We start from the raw sequence: 23,626 nt of genomic DNA, 5'->3' as shown, positions 1-23,626 counted from the left end.
CAAGCCAAGCCCTTGGTAGGACTAAGAGGAAAAACAGGAAGGAAGAAGAGAGGGTGGGAGGCACAGGGAGGAAACAAAGGAAGAGGGGAGGGAGGGTGGGAACAGCTAACACTTGATGTCACAGTTATTTTCCAGACAAACTGAACAACTCAATGGTACTCCTGCTTCACCTCTGTGCCACATTCTCTACGCCTTAGAGAACCACTCCTGTTCCCTCCACCTCTCGCACTATCTCTACTTGTCCAAATATCACCCATCCTTCAAGCCACAGCCATAGGCACAGGCTGAGGCCATCCCCCATCGTACTCTCCAGGAGCTCCCACCCATGCACTTGGCCACTCCATTAAAAAACCAGTCTAGCCTTATTAGCAAGTCTATAGCCTCAGAAGCAGAAAAAGTGCTGCTCATCCCATTTATTGGGCATATTATTCTCGTCAGCGGCTTTTAGAGGATTTTGCTAATGGCTTAGAGACTGTATGCACCATCACAATTAAGACATTGCTAATAAATTAAGTTTTATGGACATAAATCAGCAGGTATGCTTATTCAGCTGTTACACCTCACTTAGGAGTGGGCTTCACACCTTAAGAGAAAGCATATTTCTATTCAGGAGTTGTAATGGCCTTGTTAATGGAATATTAATTACCTCACTTGTTGGACAGCAAGATGTCTGCTCCTGCTCTCTTGCCACAAGTGTTCTTGGGGAATCATACTTTTCCAACTTTGTGTCACTGTGGCTGATGATGTGACTGTCATGTCAGCTAAGCCCACTCCATCATCCTCGGCTGGAGAGAATGAGGTTCACCTTCCGGCGATGAGCCAGGTAAACAAAGGCTTCAGTGGTCACAGAGAGAGTGTTTAACCTATCTTCTCCCAGAAAGTGTACAACCTACCTGCCCGTCTGTGAGGCAGAAGGATAGCTGGGCTAAGAGGTGAGAGGACTGACTTGTTACCACCCACCTTACTCAGTTCAGGCTGTCATCATGGGCTGGCTTAAGCAAACATTTACCTCTCACAATTCTGGAATCTTCGAAGTCCAAAATAAGGTGCCAGCAGATTTGGGCTTGGTGTGAGCCCACCTTCTCATAGCGTGCACATGGGGTCTGCACCTTGCTGTGTGCTCATGGAGGGACTGAGAGCTCATGTCCCTCCGTCTTCTTCTAAGGACACTAATTCTATCATAAAGGCAATAGTCTCATGACCTCTACTAAACCTGATCACCTCCCACCCTCCCGATACTATCACATTAGGGCTTAGGATTTCCCCACATGAATTCTGGGGGGACACGACCACTTAGCCCATAATACCTCCACTCCAACCATAACCAGCTGTATGACCTTAGGCAAGCCACTCACACCCTCAGGGCTTCAGCTTCCCATTTAACACATGGGTATAACCAAGTGACCACGGACAAAACCAAGTGGAAAACCCAAACCTTAGAAAGATACTAATATTGAACCATTTTGTGATTATCTTGTCAAGACCATGAGAGAAACACCAAGGAGGAGAATGGATTTTTGCCTGAAAGAAGGTGAGCGTTCTCATTGTCAATCATCCTATCATATCATTAATCTGGGAAAAAGAAACAATCCAGTGTTGTGTGTGGAGACAGGGGGGCTCCTTTCTCTCTGCAAATGCACAAAGATGTCTTTGGCTCCAAACTCTGTAGAATGGAAGGACTGGAGAAGAGTGGGCTGCCCCAACCACATAAAGTGGGCCAGAGAGAGCAGTGTAGCAAGCCTCCACATTTTATTCACAGCGCCAAGGCCACAGTGGCCCAAACACCAGCCCTGCAAGAAGGCAGCCCTGTTCAGTTAGCTTCACAGGCAACAGGCACATAGCCCCACCATCAATAGTGCGAGCATGGGGATCCAGGAGAGTGGGGCCAAGCCATGAGAATACCTTGAAGAGGGATATTTTCCAGCAAGAAGATAAGTGAGGGATCCCTGGGTGGCGCAGCGGTTTGGCGCCTGCCTTTGGCCCAGGGCGCGATACTGGAGACCCGGGATCGAATCCCACATCGGGCTCCCGGTGCATGGAGCCTGCTTCTCCCTCTGCCTGTGTCTCCGCCTCTCTCTCTTTCTCTCTGTGTGACTATCATAAATAAATAAAAATTAAAAAAAAAAAAAAGAAGATAAGTGAAAATTGAACCATGTGAGGGTGGTGACCCTACTTTGTTCTTGAACTAGTTTGGTTCTGAAAATCCACTCAAAAAAGGAAGAGCTCAACCAGGACCTAGCACAGCCTGCCCTGCCTCAAGTCACTATGAGATCTTAGACAAGTCCCCATCCTCTCTGGCCCTTCTTTCTTTCTCTCAACCCAATGCTCTCAAGGTCAAACAACTTCTTCCTTTGAGAAATACCAGTGAAAATGACTTCAGAACACACATTACCTTTCTTTATCTAGGAAAAAAATCTCAGACCCAGGCACCTGCTGGAAGAATTTCTTCCTTTGCATCCGTTTAGCATATCAATTCTCATAGTTTCTGCTTGAACTTCAGAGCAAAGGACTTGGAAAGCCAAGCCTTTGCCTTTCTAATGCAGAGTTTTACATATTCTCCTAGACTCTTTAGGGTCCAGCTTGCCCTTCAGCTGGCCACCACAGAGCAGCCCTGTCCCCTGGCTGAGGCTCAGGTCCATTCCCTCCAAAGCTAATTGGGGGTAACTGACCTTCCCATACATCCCTTCCTACTCCTGAAGAGAATAAAAGTCCAACCCAAAGTGGGATGCAGAGAAAGGGTACAGAATGGGAATAGGCAGTGAGGACCCCAGAAGGTGGGGTGCAGGTACAAGGTGGTTGTGAACAGGGGAAGCCATAGTTTCCAAGACTGAGGAAATAAAATTGAAATCACTGATGTTCTGCACTGAGTCACTGCATTACAGGAGGCCATGAAGCCATGTCTGGGCTGAAGGGCCCTCACACAAGCTGTTGCATAGATCAATGTCAGTTGCATCCAGGAGCCTCTAGGCACATTCCCAGAGGCAGAAAAGGGAGGGAAGGCCAGTCTGTGACAAGGTGCCCTTACTATCCTGTGACACATTGTCCTTTACTCACTCCACAATAGAACTATAACCGCAGAGAGAGAAATCTAGTTCTCACCAGAAATCACCTTCAAAGGTGACCTGGTCAGCTATTGCTGCATAACAATCTCAGTTACTTTCCACAAAAAGCCATCATTTAACTCCGGCATCTACAGATCAGCTGGGGCTCAGCTGGGCAGCGATACGTTGCAAGTTAGGTCTGAGTATGCTCCTCATTTCTCTCATCGTCATTGGACCAACAGGCTAGCTGGGACACATTCTTCTCATCACAATGACAGAGCCACAAGACAGAAGTGGAAATATTTGATGCCTCTTGAGGACTAGCCCAAACTGGCACCCTATGACTTCTATCCTTTTCCATTGGACACATCAAGTTATATGGCCAAGCCCAAAGTTAAGGGCCAGGAAAGTATACTTCCCCTTAAGGAAAGAACTGCAAAGTCATATGGCGAAGGGCATATGAAAGATAAAAAATTGGGACCAATAACACAAGCTACAGAAGGAATGATTCCACAATGCTTCATAGTTAATGAGACATTTTTTATACTGTCCTTAATTTACTCTTCATAACAACCCTAAGAGCCCTAAGAGACAGTGATTATATTTCCATTTTACAGGTGAAGAAATTGAAACTCAGAAAGAAGAAGGGAAATGCCTGAAATCACACCATTTTTTTTTTAAATCACACCATTATTAAGCAGGAGTATGTGTATACAAATCTCTTCATTCAATTTCAAGTCCAGAATATTTGCCATAACTCCAATGTTGGCTTTCCTCATAGAGCCCCTAGAAGACCTGGGATTTGTGGAATAGTCCTCTATTACTTATATAAGAGACTTACGTTGGGTTGTTTTGGGGTGCAGTTTTTGTGGTGTTGGGTTTTTTTTGTTTTGTTTTGTTTTTTTGATGACAAAATTTTATGGATGGCAAAAAGGACCAGGATGCTCTTAACCATAAATTAAAGAACTTGAATGAAATCAGGAACAGCAACTATATGGCATGTATGTTGCCACTAACCATTCCCACATCTTTGGCAGACATCACTAATCAATGATGGCACTCTTTCCTCATGAGTCTCAGAATCTTTTTCTACACAATGTGCCACTGATATTGAGTTGGAGAGGACATGGAAGGTGAAAACTATTTTTAAATCCTGCATAACCCTTTTCTGAGGCCCATTCAGCCCCAAATGGCTGTGATTCTGAAACCAGCAATACTGTAGCACAGCAGCATGAAAAGGCCACCTGGCTGGGATCAGAACTGATTCTAGTCCCAACTCTGCGGTAGCTGACTCTGTGTAGGAAAGACAATTAACTTCTCTGAGCATTTGTTGCATCAATTTTGTGACCTTTAAAACTACTTATTTCAATTCCATAAACATTAATTGGGTGCCCACAGTATGCCAAGCATTGCTGTCAAGGGAATTAAGAAATGAATGTGACACATCCCTACTCTGGAAGGAAAACAAGGGGATGGGGGAATGCTTTGATTTCTGAGAGCCAGTCCAATGCTAATATTCTGTTATCGAAGACATTGTCATGGGACTCATAAATCCTGCAGGAACCCAGGCTTGAAGACCTCCTCCCAGGCAGGAGCAACGGGTTATATATGAGGGGATCTGACCTCAGAGTGGGGTTTACACGCTCCACTGTTCTCCATGCTCCCAAAGTAGAAGGCAAGTACTACTTCTGGGCCAAAACTTTCCAGACTCATCTTCCAAATTTAGGGTCAAACAACCTGGGTGTGAATCCCAGCTCTGCCACTTATTAGCCTTGTGACCTTGGACATCATCCACTTACTGAGCAATCAATGTCCTTATTTGGAGAAAAAAAAAAAAAAGGAAAAGAATCATCACTGTGACATACAGTTGCCTGTATCTATTAAACAAGAAAACTTATGCAAATGCCTGCAACACAGATGCCCTGAATGAATTCACATCCCTTCCCTTCTTCTCCACCACCAGCCCCATACCCCAGCTCAGTGCTTTTCCACCCCAGCTGCACAAAAGGGTCCCTGGATAGCTTTTAAAAATTAGAGATGCCCAGGTCTCACCACAGAAGACTGAACTAGAACCTCTGGGGGGATGGAGCCCAGGGAGTCACACTCTTTGAATCCTCCCAGGTGCTGCTAGAGGGCAGTCACAGTTGAAAGCCACCACCCTGGCTATATGAGTCAGGGTTTTCCAGAGAAATAGAACCAATAGGACATAGATATAGATAGATATAGATGCATAGATATAAATATAGGGCTACAGATATAGAGATATGATATAGAGATAGATATATAGATGATATATATATAGATAGATATAAAGAGATTTATTATAAGGAATTGGCTTATGTGATTATGAAAGCTAAAAAGTCCCAAGATCTGCAGTCAGCAAGTGGGAGACCCAGGACAGCCAATGGTATAAGTTCCTCTGCCAGAAGATTCAGCCCTGCCAGGCCAGGAGGACATGGAGTGTTTGCATCCTCCTCCAGACATACTGCCCTGGGATGCATGTCCCTCCTGCTTCCCTTTCAGAGCCTCCGCCTGCCCAGTGGAGCCGCTATTGTCTGGGGAGGTGGCATGTGTGTATATGCAAGGGGTATGTATGTACGTTTGAGGGCAGCTGCTTACCCTGGTGCTAGACCTCCACCCAGCCCCTTCCCACAGCCAAACCCTGGTGAGCATTTGCTCATCCATTCATGCACAGACCAAGAACCTGCTTGGCACTGTGCTAGGTGCTGGGAATGTGATGGCCATCACAGTTAGGTTGTAGGTGCTTGGACATTTCAGTATTATATACTTGCTTTAAGTATCAAAATATTAATATTTTTGTTGGTACAATACTATTATTTCAGTATCTTTCAAAATCTGAGGTCAGAATTACTTATATCTGGAGGGATACACAGAAATTTTTGTGCTACAGCAAAATTTCTAACCAGCCCAAGGAGCAATCACTTAGAAATCCATCTGTCTATATTTCTCCAAGCTATTGTGAAAATCCCATGACCTGGATCACTGGGTAGTTGGCCATTATTTGTTTTTCCCTTCAGGGTTGAGTGCTATTAGTAATTTATACTGCTCCCAAAGCCAGTATGCGTTCTGCTGTTCTTATGAGGGCCCAATGGAGTCTCCTTAGAACATGAATGAGGGGACACATTAAGGCAAACAAGTGGAGGATATGGCAGCAGGATTAAGGGGTAGGGAAGGGACAAGGAAAGAATGAAGTCCCCAGACCCTTCAAGCTTCCTTCCCCTAGTGCTAGGTTTACTCTTCTCCCCTCCCAGAAAAGGGCTGGATCCCTTGTTGGTGCCTGATGCCTCCTCCCCTAGGTACTTTATCTTGACCATCACTCTCCTGGAAGAACAAAATTGCCTCAGTCTTAGCATGGCTTTCCCCAGGAAGAACTTAAAACAAAGCGATGAAGATTTTTGGTGGCCACATCCCGCCTTTTTTAATGAAATGCCAATATCTTGGCCTTTCTTAAAGTACCATATTGTCACACTGTCATTTTGATCCAATGCTACAGCTATAATCAATACAGTGATGAGCAAACCTCCCAACCCTCAAGGAATTTGTATTTTAGTGGAGGAGACACAATATAGAAATGAGCATACTATGTAAGATAATTTCAAATAATGGCATGAGTTAGATCTGTTAGTTTTTGCTACATAACCAACCATACTAATATTTTATGATTTTTTTTTAAAGGACCATTTATTCTTGTCCTCAACAGTCCTACTGGTCTTGTCTGGGATCCTTCATACACTTGCAAATTGGCTTCAGGTCAGCCAGATGGCTCTGTTTCCAGGGAAGGCTGACTATTGGGCTAGAGTGCCTTGGTTTACCTCCATGTGTCTCTTATCCTCCACCAACCTAGTTCAAGCTTCTTCACATGGCAGTTGCTGGGATCCAAGAGGAACAGTGGAAGACTGCAAGGCTTAGAGCTGGCACACATATATTTCTAAAACATTCTATTAGCCAAAGTAAGCCATAACTCCAGCCCAGATTCAAGGAATGGGAAAATCAATTCTACCTGTCTATGAGACATGTTGCAAAGTCACATCGCAAAGAGGCATCAGTAGACAGACGGATGGTAAATTGTGGCCATTTTTGCAATTAACAATGCAGGTTATTAATTTTTAATAAAGGGACAGTGGAATAAGAAAGTGACAGGGATGAGGAGCTTCTTTATATGATAATTTACGTCAGACTGGAGTGATATAAAGAGCAACTCAACGGCAAAGATTAGGTAGGTGAGCATAAGAAGTGGTGAGAACAGCATGTGCAAAGGCCCTGAGTAGGAAAAAAAATATCTTAAAATCTTCATTGTGTTCAGGATTCAGAAAGGAGTGGGCCTGAGTGGAATAGGTAGATGGGGGGTGGGGGGAAGACACACTATGAGATTAGGAGATCTGGATTTTATTTTATTTATTTTATTTTATTATTTTGCCTTATGATACAATTGACTATATCCCCTATGCTCTACCTTTCATTTTCATGATGGGTTTCATTTTCAATATGGTAAGAGGGTTTGGATTAAGAGGGAAGTGAAATGATCTGACTGAAATTCTAAAAAGGTCAGGTGGGCTGCAGGAGGAGAGCAGGGACATCGTGTAGGAGGCCACTGTAAGAGTCCAGACAAGAGATGTCATGATCCAGGTTGAAATGGTAGCGGTGACAGTGGTAAGAGGTGATGCTCTGCAATAGGACTTACTAATGGATTAGGTGCTAGTGGAGAAGAAAAAAGAGGACTCCAAAGCTTTTGCTTTTAATCTCTGCATGAATGTTGAGCTACTGAATGAACCACATTGCTAAGATAAAAAAGATGGTGGGATGAATGAGTTGGGGAGAGGAGTAAACCAAAAATTTCACTGAGGGTATGTTAAGTACAGACAAATATCTCTCAGGAATATGACACAAGCTTGTCTTTTAACATGCAGGAGGGGTGACAACTGTGTGGAATTCTGCTGCGATGTGGGGGAATGAGGATAGAGACGTCACTGTTGGTTGGGTTCAGCAACATGGAATGCCACTGTTTCTACCTTCTAGAATCAGTATCTCTCTGCACCCTGGACATCCCTGTGGTTCCTTAACAACTTCTCAGGCCACGTAACCTGCTTACCAATTTCAGCCAGCTGGCCACCCCACCCAGTGACCACCCATCACAACTGTCATTCAGGTGACTGTCAATCTGTCCGTGAAGTTAGAACAGACTTTGACCAGCCCTTCCCTCCAAACTGAACTGTATATTTTCCTGAAGATTGAGGATGGTGGTGAGGAGAATGAAGTGGTATATTCTCAGCATATGAGCACCAACAGGGGTCTCAAGGTAACAGAGGTCAAGGCCTTCTGGAAGATAGACCTGGCAGATTGTTCTTGAGAATCCTTCCTGAGGTCCAATGGTGCCAAAACAGCATACAGGCAACCACTTTAATATCACAGACTGACACAGTTCATGGTGATAATAGCATAGGAAGGGAAGCTGAACAAGGCAGACCAAAGCAAGACCTTCTGGCCTCTCAGTTCTGCCCCTGGCACAACAGGTTTATCCTAAATGCAGTCTGGTTGGAAGAGTCCTAGTGTCCCTCACTCACTGCCATTCCAGTCAAAAGCTGAGTCCATGTTAGAAACTTGAAGGGCTACCCCGGTGATCCTGAGAGCCTCTGTTCTGGTCCTTTAAAGTCATCCTGAGTGTCGGTATGATTTTTTGCTTCTCTCTTACCATGTGTCAGCCCAGGTCTCCAGGAAGCAGATGCTAGGACAGAATTAGAAGTGCCAGGTATTTATAGTGGGGAAATGCCTGTGAAGGATAAAGGGGAGAAGCACCAGGAGTGGGCAAGGAAAACCTTTAATATACTGATCTGACATCTGTGACTGGGGAAGGGGACAAAAGGAAGATTGGGCAGGAAAAGTCACAAAATGCAGTATAGCTCTAAGAATGTCTTGGCCAGGCCATTAAGGAGCTTGGAGCAAAGATGGCCATGAGAGGAGTCCTGCATTTTGAGACACAAATATCGCAGCTCTGATCCCTGCAGTGCTCAGTCATTGGCCAGGAGCAGCCTTGGGAGAGTGTGGCCTCAGCTGAACATCTATCTCCGCAGATCGAAAAGAGCAGCACCTAGAGCCCATCAGCCAACTCTATTCACATGGCTTTTTGAAGGGAAAGCTGAGTGGCCTGCCTCCAATGGCCACTCAGCTTTCCATGACAGGGCTGATACCATCATAAAGATGCTTTGCTCTCAGAAGAGTTGTTACATAGGTGGCAAAAGGATGATGAGTCTCCAGTAGCAGAAAACAAGCTAGGAGAAAATAGGTCAAAACAAAGCTATTACAAGTCACATGAGAGAACACTTCTCATTTTCTTTGGTATTGTTGGGTTTTATCAATTTATGGTTGATTAGAGTGAGGTATAGCATAGAGATTTTAGTCAGTAATATTATAGTAACTTTGCATGGTGACAGATGGTGACCATACTTACTGTGGTGAGCATTTTGTAAAGTATAAAACTGTCAAATCACTATGTTGTACCCCTGAAATTAATTCTTCATTTATGAATTTAAAATTTTTTTCTCAGAAAACAGCAAGGTGACTTTTTTCTGTTCACTTACGATGCTTAATGGGGAATGCTGTTGAGGTATTCTCCTGAAGTTGACTGTCCAGTTGAAGGTACCAATGAAAATTTGGGCCCCAGCCCCATCCTGGTCTGAGGACATTGGCTGAGGTCAAAAGGGAGGATACTGAGCCTAGCATAGCTCATGGCACTGATGCTTTGTTCTAGGCTTCAATGAACTCATCAAAAATCCTGAGAAGTTGAGTTTATGGTCAAGAGTCAGTCAATTAAAAAAAAAAAAAAAAAAAAAAAAAACAGCAGTAGCAGATTCTTCAGGAAATAAAAAACATAAGACTGTACAGCTCTAAAATTGAAATATGGAGTCAATAAGAAATATGAAGGTGAGCAAGGAGTGGTAGCCCCTAAGAAAGGCTTCTGTCTGGTATAGAAGGATATGGTCTAAGTCCTCTTTGAATTTCCATCCACCAGAAGGTGCATATATGTTTGTTGAATGGACTAGTGAATGTGCAGGAGGGCAACCTCCCCACTTGTCTGAAAGGAGGACTTTGAGAGAACAAAAGAAAAGTCACCTCTACTAGTGTTGGAGGCAGGAGAAGAGGTCAACACTGAACTGGACACCACTCAACAGGCTCACAGAGAGGACAGGAGGAAGTCACGGAGGCTCCCTGGAAACAACAGAAGTTGTCCGCAACATGAGGTACCCCCAAAATCCTCAAAGAATGTGAGGAGACAGATTAGGAACAAAGCTGTGGTGGAGTCTGAGCCAAGAAGACATTGGTGTGTTATTATTCCAGTGGCCTTCTCTTACCCTCAGGCCGGCAGGACCAGAAGAATCTTGGCTTAGTACAGATTGATGTATTATCCTCACAACAGCAGTGAGACACAATAATTATCCTGTTGAGGAGGCCGAGGTGAAGGGGCAGGTGTATTATGGAAGACACAAGAAGAACTTCCAAGAGGAGGGGAGTGGTCTGCCAGGACACAACAGGGGAGGGGCAATATCTAACTCTCGAGGACCCAGAGAGGATCCAGAGCCCGAAGGCAATGCTATCAGACCAGATAAAGAAGTCTTAGATAAGCCTGTTTTTCCTGGGAGGGGAAGTGCTAAAAGGTAAAGGATTCAGAAGGCCTAGATTCAAATTCCAGGACCCCCCCACCCCCACTTCCTAGCTGTGTGTGCCCACTGTTGGGGCCAGGCGGGAAGGGAAACTCCTCAAGATGGCGGATACGCCAAAATGGCTGAGGTTCCTGTCACCACCTCCACTTGGGACGACAGCTTGAGCAGACCCTGACACCTCTCCTTTGGACTTCCCCAACCGAACCCAATGCCCTTCAAACCCCAGAGGAGGAAGTCACCTTTGACTGGTCAAACTGCAATCCTCCCTTTGCATATGAGCCAACCAATAGGAAACCGTTCTGCCTTACAACGTTATGTAAACCCCCCGACCACCTTGTCTTGGCGCGACTTCCTGGACTCACTCTCTTTCCCCCGTGAGTCGTGGAACCTCGCCCGAGGGTGCCTGCAATAAAATCTGTTCTTGGACCCTCGCTTGCCTTGGCGGTCTCATTTCCATTTAGTTTCTAAAAAAACCTAACACCCACCACTTAAATCTTCTGTTCTCAGTTTTCTTGTCTGTAAAACGGGGCAAGTATATAACATTGATCTCAAAAGCAGTTAGTTACGTTAAATGAGACACTGCCAGTGCAAAACTTTATAATGCACGTCCCGGTCTTGGCCCCAAACCCCATCATTGCCCGCACGGAACTGTGCACACCGCGGGGGCTCACGCTGTGTTGCCTGACAAGGCCGCCTGAGTTCATGGGACCTGGGACCCGGCATCAGAGGGGAGCTGGTGTGAGGTCTGTGTTCTCACGTCCTGGCCAAGCAGAAGCCAACAGCAGCATCTCTCAGGAGCACGTTTTCTCCTCAGGCGTCTTGGTCCCTCTGGGTGCAACAAGCAAACGGACCGCCGTGTCCCCCACACCAACTGCAAGACTGGCAAAGCGGGCGCGAGATTAATGGCCTTCCTGCGCAACAAAGGCCTTCGTGCACGGCGGCAGAACTCAATATGCACACCCGCCACCCAGGCCCCGGACCCCACCCTCCCGGCTCAGTGGACAGCGGCAGCTCGAACCCCGTAATGTATGCGCGCTCCAGCTGCTCGGCCCAAGTTATTATTCATTAGGGTTTTCTATTACCCGGTGATAAATGACGCCCCCAGGCTGGCGTTGCCCCCAGAATGCTTATTACGGCTCACTTAAGTAGGCGTTGATTTAGCTTAAATCGGTTGTTCTGTTCAGCCCAGACATGGGCCTGCCCCAGCCCTGCCTCGAAGACTCCCTTCACCAGGGCTTAATTGAATTCTAACTACTAAGGCCTCCTTATTAGGGAGGGGTGGGGTAAGAGGCCCAAGCCCCAGTGGTCTCTCCAGCCCTATGTAATCCTAATTTGATAAGGGTCTTCCCCTTGACTCTAGACAATAAATTTTGACAAGCAACTCTGATTAGGCCAGAAAGAACTTCCTAGGTGGACTTAGCTCACAGGGAAATGATGAAATCTCAGGTAGCAGCAGCTCTTGGGGTGTCCGTGTGACTATTCCTAAGTATTGTCTTTGGATCAGGCCATTCAAGCCATCATGTCTATGGGCTACCCTGGCACATCCATCAAATTGCCTGTCAGAGTAACAGAGCCAGCCCTGTCCCTCCATAAGGATCCAACCCAGAGTGTCCCCAGAGACACTGTGGCTACAACTAGGACCACCATTTGTTTGTGTACCAAGGAGTCGCTGAGTGCACAAGTGGGCCAGATACTGGCCTAGGTGCTAGATACATAAGAATGAACAAACAAAACTCTCTCCCATTGTGGAGTTCACATTATAGAGTTTTATTTATTTATTGTCGATCATGTGCCAGACATTGTTTTAAGGCTTCACCCATACTACCACATTTGTCATCACAATCCCATACTAGTTTCCCAGTTTTATAGAGAAAGAAACTGAAGCTTGAAAACATTCAACAATACGTCCAAAGTCACTTAAGTGATAAAAGGTCAATAAGGAATGGCCTAGAATTTGAACACAAGCCTATAACCACAGTGTTGTACTTCCTCCTATATATGATGTTGTATGTTATTACACCATCGTATTTGCCTAGCACGTTAGAGGTTACAATGCATTTTTCACCTTCATTAATAATCCACAGCACAACCTCCTGGACATCAGTACTAATGTCACCATCTATAGATGCAGTGGTTAAGAGCTCATGGTCAGAATCCTAGGTTAGAATCCTTCCTCTGCCTCTTACTCAGAGGGTAACCTTGGGCCATTATTTATCTTTTCTGAGCCTCCTTTTCCTTGGCTCTAAAATGGGTGATAATAACAGTACTACCTCAAAGGTTGTGAGCATTAAATTGGAAATTGTATGGATAGCCTTCAGCACAGTACCTCGTGTAGGACACACTGTAGTCTTGAATCCTTGGCAGGAACAAGGAAATGCTCAGGAGAACAGCGGTTCTTGGTGGGAACCAAGAAGCTGTCTTTAAGACAGGACAGGACCAAAGTCCCAGGAAGACCTGGTGATATTTGGCAAAGAGAATTCCTGAAGGAACAGAGTCTGAGGCTCAGAAACATTCAAGGGCACAGGAAGTCTGCAAGTTATTCTGCATCTCCTGCTTACCACCACCTTTTTTTCTCCTACAATAAAGTTCTGTTTGAAAAAGCCTACATATATGGGGCAGCTGAGTGGCTCAGTCAGTTAAGCATCCAACACTTGGTTTCAGCTCAGGTCTTGATCACAGGGTTGTGAGATCAAGTCCCACGTCAGGCTCCACACTCAGTGCAGTCTACTTGTTCCTCTCCTTCCCCTCTGCTACTCCCCCACCCCAGCATGCTCACTCATGCATGTGCTCTTTCTCTCAAATAAATAAATAGAATATTTTATTAAAAAAAAAAAGTGGGGCACCAGGATAGCTCAGTCAGTTAAGTGTCTGCCTTCAGCTCAGGTTATGATCCCAGGGTTCTGGGATTGAGCCCCGAGTCAGGTTTCCTGTTCAGGGGGGAGCCTACTTCTCCTTCTGCCTCTGCCCCTGCTTGTGCTCTCTCTCGCTCTCTCTCGCTCTCTCTCAAATAAATAAGGTAAATCTTTAAAAAAGAAAAGAAAAAGCCCATATATCTCATCAGGGGTACCAAGGAAGGGATGGTCATTACATAGTAGTAATAATCAAAATAAGAGCTGGCACTTCTCAAGCATGAAGAATGGGCCAGGTCTGCACTGCTCCATATACTTCAACTCACTTTACCTCATAACAACCTCCTGAGGCAGGTACCATCCATATCATCCATTTTACAGATAAGGAAAATGAGGTTCAGAGAGATGAAGGAATTTGCCCAAATAATTTAGCCATGATTAGTAAGCAGCTACAACAGAGCTCATACCTGGCTTTGCCTTCTTCCCTACCACATCACCTCCTCTCAGAGGGGACCACAGCCCTCTTCCCTTGAGGAGAGCTTTAACAGCCTACACCAGGTGGGAATCCAAGACAGTTTTTATAAGCCCATTTCCTTCACTCTGTTCTTGTCAAAGAGCCCTGCAAACTGAGGAAGAACAAAGAGTGGCCAAAAGTCAGAAAGAACATGGGCCAAACTGCCTTGTAGGTGGTCAGAAACCACAGGGTGCTCTTCAATGAACTGGGCAGATAATAAAAATGTTGCACACTATCAATCACATCCTTAGTTTCTCAGCTTTCATTTTTGTTGTTGGTTTTTTCTTTTAATTAAAAATACAGATGCTGTATCCAGCCTTTTCCTCCCTGAGCTTGCTACTCAGCTCTGCACTAGAGAAAATGGGGAGGCATAGCAGTGTGCCCAAGTAGGTACATCTCAAAGAGAAAAAGGGATGTCTGGGGTGCTTGCCTCACCCAAAAAGCTAAGCAATCCTCCTGGTGTAAGGCACCTCCAGGGACCTGGGGTCAGTCCCCTCATTGGCAGTGTTTCAGTGCAATAGGACATACACACAGGTGTCCACCCACCCCCTCACCCCCAGGGCAACTGCCACATGCTGCCCGGCCCTCCCTGCCTCCATCCAAGGCCTAGAGAACATCTCCCTCAGACAAGGTCACCTTTGGGCTGCTAATAAAGCTCAGCTATGGAATTATTCATCAGCTTTAAAAAAAACACATCATTTTCATCATAAAAAATAATAAACTATGTTACAGAAAAAGTGAAAAATAGAAGAAACAAAAATAAGCCATAACTCATTCACCCTGACACAAGCACCATTAGTATTCTCAATAGGTTTCCTCTCTCCTCAGCCCTAGGTTTTACCTCGTGGTAACTGAGGTACTCCCCCAACTGTGTACCCAATGTTTTAGGGCCTCATGCTACACCCTAAACAGTTTTGGTATCCCACACAATCTTCACAACTGTCATTTTAATGACTGCCTAGTACTCCATGGAGTGGTGCCATTATTCACTTGGCTATTCTACCGATGAGCATGTCACTATCCTTAGCAATGATGCCATGAAGAGCTTCTTATTTATTATTGTTTTCTTCCTCAGTCTTTGGGGTTATTTCCTTAAGATAACTTCTCTTTTTTTCTTAATAATTTTTTAAAAGTGGGGCTTGAATTCATGATCCTGAGATCGAGACTTGAGCTGAGATCAAGAGTTGGATGCTCTACTGACTGAGCTACTCAGGCACCCCTTAAGAGAACTTTTCCACATTAATGCAGTATGTGTGAGTGGGTCAAAGAGCATGACTCATGTTTGGACTCAGCATTAATGCCACAAGCATAGGAGACTACTGAATCCACTGCAACATTGTCCAAAGTGATGTTACCTTTTTATCCTCACTGGACAGGTTAAGAAAAATGATACCTCTTTGTTGTTTTGATTAGCCTTGGGGAAGAGGTGTCCTACAAAAGGGTGGTTGCATCTTGTCATTTTCAAGGGTTAAGAGCTTTGGCTGGAAGTAGTCTAGGACTGAAAATATAATAATTCTGCCATTTCACTAGCTGTGTGCCCTGCCTTAATTCTTTCCAGTCCCATCTGCTCTTCTCATCTGCAAAGTGGTGATGATGGTGCCACCTACCAACAGGGTTGGCATCAGGACGACATGAAATGATTGATCTTAGTCCTATTCCCGGCATATGATTAGCAGCACAGGTTTTGGGTTGTAGTTTATCAATAACTTTAAAGCACTAAAAAGTCTGATTATGCAGTCAATAAACATTTATGGAGGGTCTGGAAATGTAAGAATGAATAAACCATAGGTCTCGTCCTTGAAGCGGTCCCACTCTGATGGGAGTTAAAGGAGAAAACAAGTGTGTGGTATCATACCCACACCCAGAGTATGCTCCAACGATGCTGCATCGGGGCTACAAAATGAGGGAGTGCAGGGGAGAGCCGTATCTCATCTGGGAAGATGGTGAGCGAAGAGACCATCATGGAAAAGGCACAAGGGGAGATGGGCGTTGAGGAATGGGTAGTGTTCTCATGGGGGGCCATGAGCACACAGGGAGGGACACTCCAGGTAAGGGAACAGCACAAAGAAAGGCCTGCAAGTGAGGAAATTTCACCCAGAGTGGATATGGGGAACAGCAACTAGTCCCACTGGGTCCATGGGCTGTGGATCTGGCCCCCACAAGGCAGCTGATCTGATTCCAGGAAGAGCCTGCCTCATGGAACAACCTGTCAGCTACCTCAGCCTTTTCGGTGAGGTTAATACCCAATATGGCTGGTGTGGAGAAAGGGTATGCTTAAATTATAAATCTCCTCTCTTAGAGCTGCCTCTTAACATTCCCTGAAATCAAAGGACACTAATAAATAAGCCCATCCTGTCCGGAATCCCAGAGCACTGAGCCGTAGCTTGTCAGGTTAGAAAGCCCTGACACACTGGGAAGGGAACTTTACTGTGAGGGTCTTTTTCTCATGGTGTAGCTGTGTCTTCTGTCCATAGTCCCAGGGGGCAATTATGGCTGGAAGCAGTAGACACAGCTCAGCTCCACAAAGGAAGTTGTGGGAAAATCCATTTCCCAAGACCTAATGCCACTGTTATCTTCTCCATCAAGCCCTCTGCCATCCTGCTTGCTTTCAAGCAGTGCTAGCACATCCCCTCTTCATCCTATCCATACTCATTTTCTAGTTTGCTACAACCACGTTGTATCTCCTGTCCTCACCTACTCTGTTCGGGTTGCTGTAACAAAAATACCATAGATTGTGTGGTTGAGGCAACAAACTTTCTCACAGTTCTGAAGGCTGGGAAAAGCCAAGATCAAGGCATCAGTACATTCCTAGCTAGATGACCATCTTCTGGCTGTGTCTTCACATAGAGGACTGGCGGAAGGGACAAGGAAGCTCTCTGGAGCCTCTTTCATAAGGGCACTAACCTCGTGCATGAGGGCTCCACCTTGGGATCCAACCCCCTCCCAAAGACCCCACCTCCTAATACCATCACATTGGGGATTAGGTCTCAACATATGACTTTGGGGAGATACAAACACTCAGCCTATAGCAATGGCGAATTCCTCAAGGGCAGGGATGTGATCTGCTTGTCATTCCCGTTCAGACACCCACTCCAAAGTAATAGAAACAAAAAGCAATTAAACAAATGGAGATTGACCTGAACACAAAAGAACACGGACCATCAGGAGCAAGTCTGGGACTAGGAACCCAAGCACTTAAGCATCTTTAAACCTCTCTCCTCTTCCCTCTGCCCTTCCTCCTCTTCCTCCTTACCTGTCTTCCTCCCTCTCATTTTCCCTCCTCCTCCCTCCCCCTTCCTCGGAGACACAGACTCTTATCTCCTCTCCAGACACCCATTTTCTCTTTTCTTCTCTGTAGACCAGCTTCTCCTTATTCAACGCCCAGGACAGCCTCACTTCATCTCAGTTCAAGACATCAGGTTTGAGTGACCCAGACACATTCCAGTCCTGATTCCAAACTTCAAGAAGAGCAGAGAGAATCAGATTGACCCAGCTTGTGTCAGATGTCCACCCCTGATCTAAGAGTACTCACAATATCTAACATTTAAGTACCAGGTACTGCTCTAAAGCCTTATATGTATTAACTCACTTAATCCTTACAAGCCTTTGAAATAAGTGCTACTGTTAGCCTCCTTCTAACAGTAGGCCTTCTAACAGTAGGCCTCTCCTTCTTTTTTTTTTATTATTATTATTTTTTATTTTATGATAGTCACACAGAGAGAGAGAGAGAAGCTGAGATACAGGCAGAGAGAGAAGCAGGCTCCATGCACCGGGAGCCCGACGTGGGATTCGATCCCGGGTCTCCATGATCGCGCCCTGGGCCAAAGGCAGGCGCCAAACCACTGCACCACCCAGGGATCCTGGCCTCTCCTTCTATGCATGAGATAAGTACCATAACAAAAATCTGATTTGCATGACCAAAGTCACATAACTGGCAAGTGATGCAGCCAGGACATGAACCCAGGGAGTCTGACTCCAGAACCCAGGCTTCCAATATTATACAGTATTGGTCTCAGACATTGTGGACAATGGACAGAGCCTAGCAGAGAAACAAGGCTGTGGTAGCCCATCCTCAGAAGTGGGCAGTTATCAAAGAAATGGCATCCTTAAAACCTTTTTACTCCTGCTCGAAAGCAGTAGATGGATAGATGCATGGATGGATGGATGGATGGATGGATGGATGAATAGATGGGCCATCTCTTCCTTGCTCAGCCCATTACCAGCTAAACCATGACTCTAACAGTTTCTAAAGTTTAAAAAAAAAAAAAAAAAAAAGGGTGGGTTGGGGAGAGTGCTAGGGTTCTGTGTTCCCTCACCCTTACCTGCAGAGCTTTGGTATTAAAGGGACAAAAGCTGAAATTCCTAGGTAGGGAAAGACAACCTGCTCCTGAGTTTATCTGAATTATCTCAGGCTGGGAAAGGGCAGAGGGGAATGCTTACAATATAAGGAAACCATTAGGGGGGAGGAAGAAGAGAAAAGGATAGGTTTCTCAGAGGCTTCCAAGTGGAACACAGACCAATGGGTACATGACCCCCAAGCTGGAGAGTTGCTGTGACGAGAAGATGTGATGGAGTAGAAAGAAGTGAAGTAGTTGAACTCTAAGATCTGTGGCCTTTGGACCCACATGAAAATACCCCTGTGACCAAGTGTAGCAGAAGGGCTGAGGAGCGCCCCATCATCTAAACACCCAGCAGGCTTGAATGGGAAGCTAATCCACAGTGACCAAAGGGGACTGAGGACTGGAAGGGACTGGGTGAGGACCACCCCCACCCCCGACATTGGTACTACTCAGCAGTGGCAGGAAGGGTAGGAACAGAAACCCAGCTGAAGACTTGACCTTGCCAGCCTAGAAGGATAAGCACTTAGAAGAGGTTCATTCTTACAGAACTGAGACAAATCTGCTCTCTTCTCAATTCTAAAGTCATAAGTTAAGTGCTCTGATTGAGGCACTGACTGAGGCCCGCAAAGCCAGTGCTCATCCCAGAAGTGGTGGGGGGGAACATCCCCCTGGTGTGCGCATCCTCTCTAGTGCCAGCTTTCCCATGACTCAGCTGTCTTCCAGGTTGTGGCTCTTTGCCTCCCCTGGACCCCACATATAGAATGTATCAATCCTAACCTCTTCAGTGCCTCTCCATTGCCCTCAGAAGAACATCTAAACTCTTCAGCTCACCTGTATTCATGAGATGTCCCAGATGATCCCCAGCTTCACCTTCCACCAACCTCCTCTTCCAGAGTCACACTGACCTTCTTTCAGCTTCCTCAGCAAGCCTCCTTGTCTCAAGAGCTTCGGGCTTCTACTATCTCTGCCTGAACACTTTCTCCCAAGGGTCTCCCACTGCTCAGAAAAGCCACACACACACACATCCATGCACACATTCACCTGAGCACACATGCACACAAACAACAGTCGTTTTTTACTATCCTTCAGATCTCAATCCCTCTAGAATGCCTTCAACACTGGGTCTTAAAATCAATACATACATTGAAAGTGGTTGTATTTATTCCCCTCATGTCTCCAAAAAGGGTTCTTATTAAGTCAATAGTGCACTTTCTAATCAATGGTGTGTGTTAGGTTTTTAAAACTATAGCAATTGTTGAATGAATGAAACACATGCTTTCTGCTCCTTCCCCTATACTCCACTCTTGTCTGCTTCTGAGACCAGCTCGCTCACTCTCTTGTCCCTTGAGACCACCCTGCCTGTACCCACTCCCTGTTCTGGCTTTGACTGTCATCACTTGATTCACAGCCACTATCAGAAAGCTTCAGACAGGAATACCTTCTTTATGAAGGAGAGAGGCAGCTTGGAGCACCTCAGACCTCTTAGGTTCAAAGGGTCCGATGCCCTGATCGAGGTGAGAGTGTCTGCCCACTAACATCTGAGCAGCTGAACACATCAGTAGTTTGCCGCAGGAGAACCAAGTTTTTTCAATGTTCTGGACCGAGCCATTCATCAGCTCTGACACCACAGGCAGCTTCCTGGGCAAACAGCTTTATTGCTGCATGAGATTAACCCAGACTATAGTAATTTGTAAAAAAGATAAGAAAATTGCACTGGTCTCTTAGAAATAAATCTGAATTCCAGAGTGGACAATGGGGACTTCAACTTGAAATCTGCTATTTCAAATATAATATTTATAACAGCTTCCGAAGAGTATAAAAAGCCAAGTGCAGCTTCTTGTTGGAGGTGTCATTTCAGGACCCGCCATTATGAAATCGATTTAGCCAGGATTCCTAAGGAGTCCAAATGCCACCTAACTTTTTTTCCCTAAATCCCATTTAACTTTAATGGAAGATGATTTGGCCTGTTTGAGAATCATTGTTGTGTCCACCTGACTTCATCATACAGGATGTCAGGGGGTGGTTAATGGGGGGGTGAGGGGATGTGAGGTCAGAGGACCTGCCTCTTACCAGCTGTAGGATCTTGATGAACCAGAGTTTATAATAAAGGTCCTTCCCAGAACTGTTGTGATTAAATGAGATAAGACTGTGAAAGGGGAATACAGATGTCAGTGATTAATGAGCACCTGGTCACCTAATGGGTACCATGGGTTGGGCTCTTACAACTGTCCCTGAACAAGGACTGAACTTCCCCAACGTGGCCTCAGGTAACCCTCTAGATGATCTCACAAAGAAGGCATGGTAGGTATCTCCATTTAAAATGAAGAAAATAAATAAATAAATAAATAAATAAATAAATAAATAAATAAATAAATAAAATGAAGAAACTGGAGGTCAGAGAAGTCATGGAACTTATCCAAGGTCACAGAGCTGGTAAGTGCCATGACATAAATTGGACCCCTTGCTCTTGCCCATTTTCTGATGCTTGCCCATAGGCAGCAGTCTCTGTGTTAGCCACAGAGACATAAAAGTAACAATCTTGGCAGAGCACATGGCCCGGCAGTAGCACACACCTAGGAGTAAGTACCTTTATTATGTTAATAGTAAATAATGCTCATTAAGTGCTTGCATGTGCCAGACACTGTTCTAGGAGCTTTATACAAATCTCACTAGGCACTTACAACAAAAGGGGGAAGTGGACACTATTATTACCCCACTGTAGAGACAAGGAAACAGCTTCAGTGAGGATAAGGGACTTACCTGAGAGTATCCGTTGGCACACAGTAGAACCAGACATTTAACCTGGGCTACATCCTCACTTTTCTATTGTAAGAGGAGATGCTACACAACAGAAATGCTGGAAGAGTCATGGGAATCCAAGTTTGAAAAGAGGCTGGAAAGTCTCCCCAGGAGATGTAACTCTTGAGCTGGATGTTGAAAGAGAAGGAGCATTGGTCCAGCAAATGAAAGGGAACACCAAGCAAAATCTCAGATTGCCCTGGGACCCTGAAGGATCCAACCAGTACTGTGCTGGGTACAGCTGCCATTGTTCAGCCCTATGACATTAGAAGGAAGATGGTCAGCTGCAGTGAGCTGGCTGTTGAGAGCATTCATCTAGAAGGCAGGGATCCATGTTACCCTTCTCTGAACACCCCAGGCCTGGCACAGATTAGGTACTCAGTACCCTCCCAGGCCAGAACTGAGTCCATAGAAACTTGGACCCAGCAGAGCTCCTGAAGACTGGGTGAGCCAAGTTCCTCATTTTCCAGGTAGCAAACTGAGACTCAAGGGGGAAAAAATGGAGACTTTTTAAATTCCATGTATACATGGGCCCAGAGGGTCCCAAGGCAAAGGGGGCAGAAAGGAAGTAGAATGGAGTGAAGCAACTGGCTTTTAGTGTGACCTGGGTCCCAGCGGGAGGCCCAAGTTATGGTCATGGCTAAGGACAGAAACTAATAGAAGAAAGCTACTTAGCACGGAAGTTGTTAGAAGATGGATCTCGGATGGTTTGAGGTTCTGCCTCCCACTGGCTGCTTGCACAAATTAGCCTCCTCGAGCCTCAGTTGCCACACATGGAAAACGGGAATAATATTGTCCATCAGAGGGTTATTGCAAAGATTAAGGGAAATGATGCAAATGAAGATCTCAGCACTCAGTAACTCAGTGCCGGGTGCACAGTAACGTGCTCAATAAACACTAATTCCGAGGGTCCCAACGACATCTTCTTTGCCAACTTCAGTCAGTAGCCTATTGAGCTGATTGTCTTCTGGCCCTGTTCCTCAGGGCTCTTCCCACCAGCCAGAGCCTCCCCCAGGAACTCAGAAATCCTGTAAAATTGGTGAGACTCAGTGGGGACAGCACCACTAAGACGCCTAAAGTCTCTTAAATAAAAAAGGAGATGGAGATTGAGCTGGATTTGTGGAAGAGTCTGCTCTCCCCAACAGGTGTGGGCAGAAGACCCGGCACAGAGTGGCCCCCTCTCTGCTGCGCACCAGCTCTGCTCTGGGCCCCAGTTTCAAAACGCTCAGAGGGGAGAGGTTGGATACCCCAGCATGGAGTTCCCCCTCTTTAGATGTCGAGATTAGCCCCAGGGTCTCCGATAAACAAGAATACAAGTTCAAGGATTTTGCATTGGAGAAGAGATGCTTCCCGTTGCGGTCTATTAAGACGACAGGGCGGGGAGGGAGGAGGGGGTTCGCTTTAGAGACTTACAGAGGAAGGGCTCCCGAAAATGCAGGCAATGCACAGGTGAGCACCCAGCTGGTCACTCTGCCAGCTACTCCCCACACTCCGCCGTCTTCCCCCAAACCATTCCTCCTCCAGGGTCCATCAAAACGTCTCTTTCGTACTTTGCCCAGGAAGAAAGTAAATATTTTTCAATGAAATTCAGCGATCAATTAAACACCGTCTCTCTTTAATATGAACGTTGAACCAACAGCGGCTGCACATTCTAACAAGAATATTTAAAGCAATTAAACTTTAGCTACTTTTAAAACAAATTCTTTTAAATGCTAATGACCATTGTTTTCGCGCTTGATAAGTAAAATTTTGTGTCGAGCAAGGTTAGATGATTGCAATGATTTAATTGTACTTCTCAAAGAAAGGAAAATGTTAAGAAGAAAGCTAAGATGGACCTCTTACCACATTCCTACCGCAAAATGTCCTGTAACAATAGAGCCGTGATTTGCTGAAATTAAAATGCTATTATGGTGAAATTAGGGCTTCAATATTTTTAGCAGCTTTAATAGGCCTTGCATTTTAAGGGACATCTGATAATAGATAATTACATTTCATCTTAAAGAAACTGAGTTGTTTTCTTAAGGAAAATACTTTTCTTTCTTCCAGAGAGGTTAAAGCCGAGCCATCATTAGAAGCAGCACCCAGTTGCAGGTTCCTGCCTCAGCTTGGGAAATAGAGATTAGCATATAAATAGCCTTCGGTGCCTGCTTGATTCCAGCTATTTTGCGTTTCAATGTGGCATCAGAATGCACTTAGCAAGAAATGTTCGAGAGGAGAAAGAGGTTTGTAATATGTCGCTTTTATAGAGGGGGGAACTTTAAGTATAAAAGATCATCCACTCCTCTGTGGGCTTTTTTTTTTTTTTTTTTTGTATCCTTTCAATGTCCCAATTACAGACTCCAAGGAGCCAACAGGCCCCCTAGAACGGAGCCTTAGTTTACATGGCAGCTCTTTCTTTGGACCGGGA

At 45.4% G+C, this 23,626-nt stretch overlaps 2 long non-coding RNA genes across 11 annotated transcripts in view; one reads left to right on the top strand and one right to left on the bottom strand.

Annotated features, from left to right (window-relative positions):
• LOC112642349 (uncharacterized) overlaps positions 1-23,626 on the bottom strand; it is a 93,726-nt gene that overhangs the window by 50,081 nt on the left and 20,019 nt on the right. The window contains exons 4-5 of one of the 10 annotated variants that reach the window (XR_007402249.1): positions 22,633-22,768; positions 21,181-21,347 (exon numbers count right to left, since the gene is read on the bottom strand). The exons of the other annotated variants lie outside the window; for them this stretch is intronic. This is a non-coding gene — a long non-coding RNA (uncharacterized LOC112642349). The remainder of the gene's footprint in view (positions 1-21,180; positions 21,348-22,632; positions 22,769-23,626) is intronic. 10 annotated transcript variants of the gene reach the window in all.
• LOC112642350 (uncharacterized) lies at positions 8,088-11,143 on the top strand. Its single transcript, XR_003125198.3, has 2 exons — positions 8,088-8,208; positions 9,604-11,143. It is a non-coding gene; the product is annotated as an uncharacterized LOC112642350 (long non-coding RNA).

This window comes from Canis lupus, chromosome 15, assembly GCF_003254725.2.
Source record: "Canis lupus dingo isolate Sandy chromosome 15, ASM325472v2, whole genome shotgun sequence".
Taxonomy (NCBI): domain Eukaryota; kingdom Metazoa; phylum Chordata; class Mammalia; order Carnivora; family Canidae; genus Canis; species Canis lupus.
This window is presented reverse-complemented; position numbering and strand designations above follow the sequence as displayed.